The sequence below is a fragment of the Lygodium microphyllum genome, chromosome 30, assembly GCF_053477565.2.
Source record: "Lygodium microphyllum isolate KBCC chromosome 30, Lygodium_microphyllum_v1.1.10, whole genome shotgun sequence".
In the NCBI taxonomy this organism is placed as follows: domain Eukaryota; kingdom Viridiplantae; phylum Streptophyta; class Polypodiopsida; order Schizaeales; family Lygodiaceae; genus Lygodium; species Lygodium microphyllum.
Genome location: NC_141164.1, coordinates 116325699 through 116332700, shown reverse-complemented (window position 1 = coordinate 116332700; position 7002 = coordinate 116325699). Strand labels below are relative to the sequence as shown.

The 7002-nt window shown below is 36.7% G+C and overlaps 2 pseudogenes; both read right to left on the bottom strand.

Moving 5' to 3' along the window:
• Nucleotides 1-263: 263 nt before the first annotated feature.
• LOC148010264 (uncharacterized) lies at nt 264-1867 on the bottom strand (annotated as a pseudogene).
• Nucleotides 1868-1896: 29 nt separating this feature from the next.
• LOC148010263 (uncharacterized) lies at nt 1897-3287 on the bottom strand (annotated as a pseudogene).
• Nucleotides 3288-7002: the final 3715 nt, after the last annotated feature.

Below are 7002 nucleotides of genomic sequence, written 5' to 3'. Positions count from 1 at the left end.
GCAATGTACTTTGCTTCATTACCATAAGATTATCAATACATATATTTTTCTTCACCATGAAAGGATTCCCAATGCAACCATATGCCTTTTCTATTGCATATTGGTGGTTGAGATGGGGACCCAAAACTACTAGTTATTGCCAAGTGTGGTTGCAAGCTGCTTCGTGCACATGAGTGATGGAGAGAGTTTATGACCTTAAAATTCAAATTACACCCAAAATGGTCATAAATGTTTATGGATCTAAAACTCAAATTACACAATAACTAGATGACCACAAAGGTGATTTGATATTTCTTGGTAGCATGTATGATGTATACATAGCAGCTTTCAACCTACAAAGAAAAAAAAGATTATTAATTTAATACTAATACATAAGGACAACAGATTAAAACTATTATACATTTGTATTTTACTCTATGCACTTCAAATTACCTTATCTATCTTTTACATAGTCGTTGAAGATCTTATAGTCTCATTGGGATCAAGTTGATATTTCTTTGATATTGGATCATAGCTCAAATTTGCCAAACCAATTATAGATTCAAAGGACACTGATTGATTATCAATAAGATCATATGTGTAGCATCTACTTCCTTTGGTTTTTTGATACCATGCTAGATGAATCTCCACATTTGGAGGACGATCTAGAATATCAAAAGGGGCCATTGTCTCTTTCATACAATTTCCTAGCTTCATTCTCATACTCATTACCCTTCCAAGGTACCATATGCTTTTCTTGACCCCTTGACTAGTATTTGCAACCTTGCCTTTTCTTTTGAGCTTTGTATTATCTCTAAGTATAATATCTTCAAATAGAACCGCACAATCATATCCTATTCCAAGGCAAGTATTGGTTTGAGGTTTTGACTTCATCTCAAATGGAAAATATACTCCACTTTTTACCCTTGTTAATCTATCCTTTGATAACATTGGATTTCCATTCAACTGGCTCACAAGTGTGCTCTTGCACAAAGTCTTCCCATCAACTTCCACAAAAGGTGATATTTGCCTCACCACATTCTCCTCATTGTCAATTACAGAATCCATGACATGGCGAAGCTCACTTTGTGCAATTGTATCCTCTTCATCAACATCCAATACTGTATCCATGATTACATCTCCAACAAAATCATCCAATGAAACTTCTTTTTCTTCTTCAAGATTGTCATGTGCATTGTTTTCAAGATGCTCTAAGATATCTTTTTCTTCCCATGAGGCACCCCATGAAGCTTCACCTTTCATACCAAGCTCATGACACATGACCTTTTCTTCTACTAAACACTCCTTTGATGCATATAAAATCTGCTCATCAGTACTCACAACTGTGTAGTCATTTAAATTTTCCAAAGGAATGCCAGGCATATGATTCATATCAACCCATATGTTTTCTTGCTTTGAGTGAGCTGCCAAAAAACTTAGATTTGAACCTTCTTGAAACTCTGAAATTCTATTCAATGCTCCTACACTACTCAACAAGTCACAACCATCATAACACCTCTCATTGCTAACCATTCCACCTACTTTACTAAATAAATTCTCACAAGCATCAGATCCCGTAGAAGATAAAGGAACTGCCAAGTGACTATATCTGTCTCTGAAGATCTTTATGAGAAGAAGCACAAAGTGACATGACAGTTGGATGCCCATGAAAGTTTCTCTACTAATGAAGTTCTACTTGAGCGTATATACATCATGCTTGGTGATCCATATGCGCCAAATCCTAATAAAACATCATAAATCAACTGATTAATAAGACATAATGGCGCTACCATAGCAACAACATGAACATACAATATCAGTTAATTATTTATATATGTTCAATAGATAACATGAATTCTGTACCTAAAAAAGAAGGATACCATTCCATACAAGTTGAGCGTAGGAGATATAAAAATATCAATGTATACTGCCACAATTGAGAGATGCACCTTTGTACCAATTGTTCGCTCTTGACAATGATTGGATCTCATCTGCAAGAGCTCTAAAAATTTTTGAACATTACGTCTGGCTATCATCTGTGATGATCTCCAATTTTGTCTATCTTTTCTCTCTATATCTCCTTCTTGCAAACCATGATTATCAACCTTGAAACTTTGATATACCAAGGCTACATGATTCAAGGTGACAAGATCATTACCAAGCACTAATCTTTTGGATGCATTATCTAGAGGATTAATCATCTTCTTTCCATTATTTATATAATCTTGGTCATGTAATCCAATGATGCTTCCATCATCTTCCATAGAGGCTCTGAATGGCCAACTTTTCCAAGGAATTGAGTATCGAACACCTGTAAGAGAGCTATAATCTTCAACCATAAGCTTTCTTTGCCTTGAATCTCTATCAGAAGCATAACCAAGTCCAATCGCATCCTTCATATACATATTCCAATGCAAATTGACTTCTTTCCATTGCTCCTTGATGGACATAGAGTAAAACCTATTACAAGCTAGTTGTATAAGAAGAAAAAACTTTGGCAAGCATTCAGCAAGAGGATTTGCAATCAATACTCTTGCATAGTGGGCAATCACATTATGCTCAAATGCATCAACAATTCTATGATATTCATTTTCATCATCTCACACAAGTACTACGAAATTTGAAATGCATGTGTGATCTATCTTCTTTCCACAAAAACCAACAAGTTGATCATCTCTTTCTATCCATCTCACCATCCTCTTGATCATAGTCTCATCTTTAGCAACAATGACAGGTACACTTCCCATGGAAAGCCCAGTTTTCAACATATGATGCTTATATGTTTCTGCCACATGCTTGAATACATCCTCTCTCAATCCAGTCCTATAACAAAGAGCTTTTCTCATAGCCCTATATGTAGTTGAAAGATGTGGACCTTGAAGATTCATGGAGAGAAAGTTATGCAATCTTGTGCCTCCCCAAATCTTGACAACTTCAAAGAGATTTTTTGTTGTATCAGAATATCGCTTTCCTTGACCCACTCTTCCTATGTTTTGAGAGATGTGAATGAAAAAGTCCCACAAAGCTTTCTTCCCCTCAAATAAGCCATGCTTATGTGCATTCACAATATCAGTGCAAAACTTCTTTACATCTCCTCATACCAAGGCTTCAAAAACACTTTCTTGAAGACTCCTCACCTTTGCACTCAAAGTAGCAACCTTTGTCCTTGTGAACCATATTTCTTTTTTGAGTCGTTGAACCATTATGTTTTTAGTCCTAGCAATTCTCAATATCTCAGAATGAGTCAAGTAATCCAATCTTCTACCTCCTCGAGTGTCTCTTAATCCTCTTTCTCCTCTAGAGTGCATGTCTCGATACACACACATGCAAAAGTCTCTCTCCTTGGGAATGGATGCACATGATGAGCACTGGAGATTGGAGAAGGGGACTCCCTCCAAACTTACCTGCTTGCAATCATTGTGACAAAATGTGCCATTGATCTCAACAAGTTCTGTTCCCAATAAAATCACTGCCTTTGTGCTTGGCTCACAAGTCCAATGCACACCTCCTCTACTATCATCCAAGAAACACTTTACATTGATCATGTGGTTTCTAAACTTATATGATCCTTGCCAAAATCCCAACAAAGAGTAGCAAGCAAACTCTCCTCTGCACAGTACATAAATTCTATTGTTCTCTTCATAGAATAATGATTATTAAAAGAAAGAAAAAAACAAATCCATAATGCCAAAAAATACCAAGACTTGTTAAAGTTGTATACCTAAAGGTCTTTGTGGCAACTTAGAACTTGATGCATTGGAAGCATCTACATATCAAACATAGTGAAAACCATTAGTTAGAGTAAACATTTCATTGTAAAAAAAAAAAAATACCCTTTTCTTGAAGTAAGTACCTATGGATTGGATTGGTCTAAAAAACCAATCATATTTCTTTGATTCTTGTCCAAGATCATTACTTTACTTGGGCGGCCTACTTTCTTAAGATCATCACCATCTCCTTTAGTAGCAGCTTTCACATGAAGCTTTGACTTCATGTGCTCTATCATGCACAATCTCAAAGAACCTATCTTTGGGAACAATGGTAGCCACTTATCATCCAATGCACACCTTATGAAAACCTTTGACAAGGTAGTGTAGTCTCTGATAGTTTCAGTAACAAGTTGAAATTCTAGATCATTCTCAGTTCCAAAAGAAGAAATCTCAAACATTGCTTCATCTATTTTTTGTTTATTTTGTGTCTTTATCTCCTCCAATGATGGTGTGACTCCAAGCATGTCATGCCTTTGCTTCCCTTTCTTATCCAAGCCAATAGCTCGTAAATGAGATAATGACTTGATATGCAAGTGTGTGAAATTGTATAGAGTATCATGCCCTCCTTGACCATAAGAGCATTCACACTCCTCACACCAAATTTGAAACAAAGCTTTCCCTTCCTTATCCTTAGACATAAGCTCAAAACTATCATGCCAACCTATCAATTTTAGCTTTTCCTTAGCGTTCTTGATATCCCTCTCCCACCTTTTTATCTCAGATGATATGGCAAGAAGAAATTTGAGTCTATTTTTTGGAACATCTTGGACAATGCTTACATCATCCCTTGTCAACTCCATCCCATTGCTAGATACATGAAGATCACTAGCTCTAGCTTCCATGGATGGCTCTAGCGCCTCATTGCTAGCCCCCTCTAAATTCACTCTTTAACGCTTGCATGGTGACTCACTCTCGTCTCTCAATTGAGTGGTGACCTCTTCTACATAAACTGTCCATCTCTCCTCTTGCTTTGCTCCAACACGAAGCATTCTAGAACCTCCCAAAAAGACAAAGTCATTTGAGATGAGACTATCAAGGACAATCTCCTCTCGTAAATCTTTATAGGTTCCTCCTTCTTTGAGAAATACAAATCCCAAAACATGGCTTTGATCTGTACCCTCATTTAGACGAATCAATATTTCCTTTCTTGCTATACTTATCCAAGATCAACAAACTACAGAGCAAGAGATTCCCACTTTGAATGCTGCGAAATCAATGTAGACAAACCAAGAAAGCATATGTCCACTCAGGATATAACATTGACACAGTGCTAAGGGGTTGTTCTTGCCGATAATAAGCTTGAAACATAAGCACATAAGTTGAAAATGCCTACCCAATAAAAAAAGGGTTAAAGACTCAAAATCACAAATTTCTAAAGTGGAGACAAGTGAATATTTATGGGGTAGATGTCTTAGTGGTTTTTGTTGGAGTTCCCATCTCCCATGTGCTCATGTCTAACATGAAACTCAAGAGCCACCAGTCCCAAAGCTCCTTGCCCAACCACTAGAGAAGAAACTTGTAGAAACAACCCACTTAGACAATGATTAGAACACTTAACTGCTTGCTAGATTTTCTATCATGATTAGAACATAATTAGAAGATAATCAAAAATATTTGAACATAATGGTTTGCACTTATGATAATATGATTTGCACTTATGCATTCTCGCTTGCCCTTATGGCATTGCAATCTGCCCTTCCCTTATGCAATGTTCCCTTTCCTTATGCATTCTGACATTCCCTTATGCATTATGACATGCCCTTATGCATTCTGACCTTCCCTTATGGGGCCCTTATGGCACTGCGACCTCGGGGTTGTCACTGGTATATAAATCCTATACATCACATGCGTTCATGGCATGTTTTACATATCCCTATGTAACCTATTTTGTAATCTACTCATATAGCTAAGGGGATACTAGGATTGATTTGTTTTGATCTTAATGAAAATTGTCCAACCATCCTTAAGTAGTTCTCATAATATATTTTTCTTATAGTAAATGATTAATCTCAATATATGTGGATGTATTCCTTCAAAGAAAATACTTTAGTAACATTTAAAATAGTTATTATCAATATATAAAACTCTCATCGGCATGGGCTAGGTTAGTTACTATCAAATGGGTGTTCGTATAGGGACAAGGAGTAACAATGATTGTAAGTTTATCTCCCATAAATTTATAGAGTTCTTAAATGAGCATGGTATTATATGCCACCTCACCTTGACCAAGTCCCCTTCTCAAAATGGAGTGGTTGAGCAGAAGAACCAAAGTGTGATGAACATAGCATGATCCATGCTCTTTGTATTTGTATTGCTAGAGCACCTATGGTCAAAAGATATCAATAACTCTTTTATAGATGCATGTACACCAAATCAAAAAAGGTAAGCTCGTGCCATGATCTTAGCTTCTCATTTTTGTAGGATATTCCTCTAAACTCAAGTCTTACCATTCAAGGATTGAATATATCTTCATTAGGAGGGATTTTTCATTCAACAAGAGGGATATTTTGTAGGCTTCCCAATCCATCAATGATGATTCTCCCTCCCATGTGCCTACTAAGCCAAAGTTTCTTTCTGCTATTAGTTCATTCGCAAAGACTTCTACTCCCTAGAACACTTATGGGATCTATTACCACACTGATACCAATAGACCATGAAAATTTTGGTGGGTCCTTCCACCAAACTATATCTAGAATGTTTAAAACTATATATAAAGCTTTCACCTACATGGGCTAGGTTAGTTACTAATCAAATGGGTGTCCCCATAGGAACAAGAAGCAACTTCCATAAGGCTACTTTTGGAAGAAGGCTACTTCAAGGTCAGTGCCAATGACGTACCGCATGTTATGGCTTCTAAATAGTCCTAAGGCATACTTGTGGCACCTACTAAGTCCTTCCACAAGTTATTCATACCCAATTAGGTGTCACATGTGACAAACTAACTACACGTAAAGAAACTCAAAAGAATCCCAAGCCCAAACACCTTAAGTCTATGGTGAGCACTTTTTGTAGGTAGTGAAAAATAACATAATGTTTTCACCTTCACTTTTTTGGCCCATCATCATACCATTCATCTAGAAGGTTTCCAAGAGACTATGACATGACTCATTTAATCTTTTAGCTTAACTTTAGAGGGTCTTACCCAAAATTGGAGACCAGTTCATATGCTACCAAATACTCTACTCTAGTAACTTTCATCTCGTGCACTTTAAACAAGCAATCACACCCAATGGGAGTGATTGTTCAATTAAAA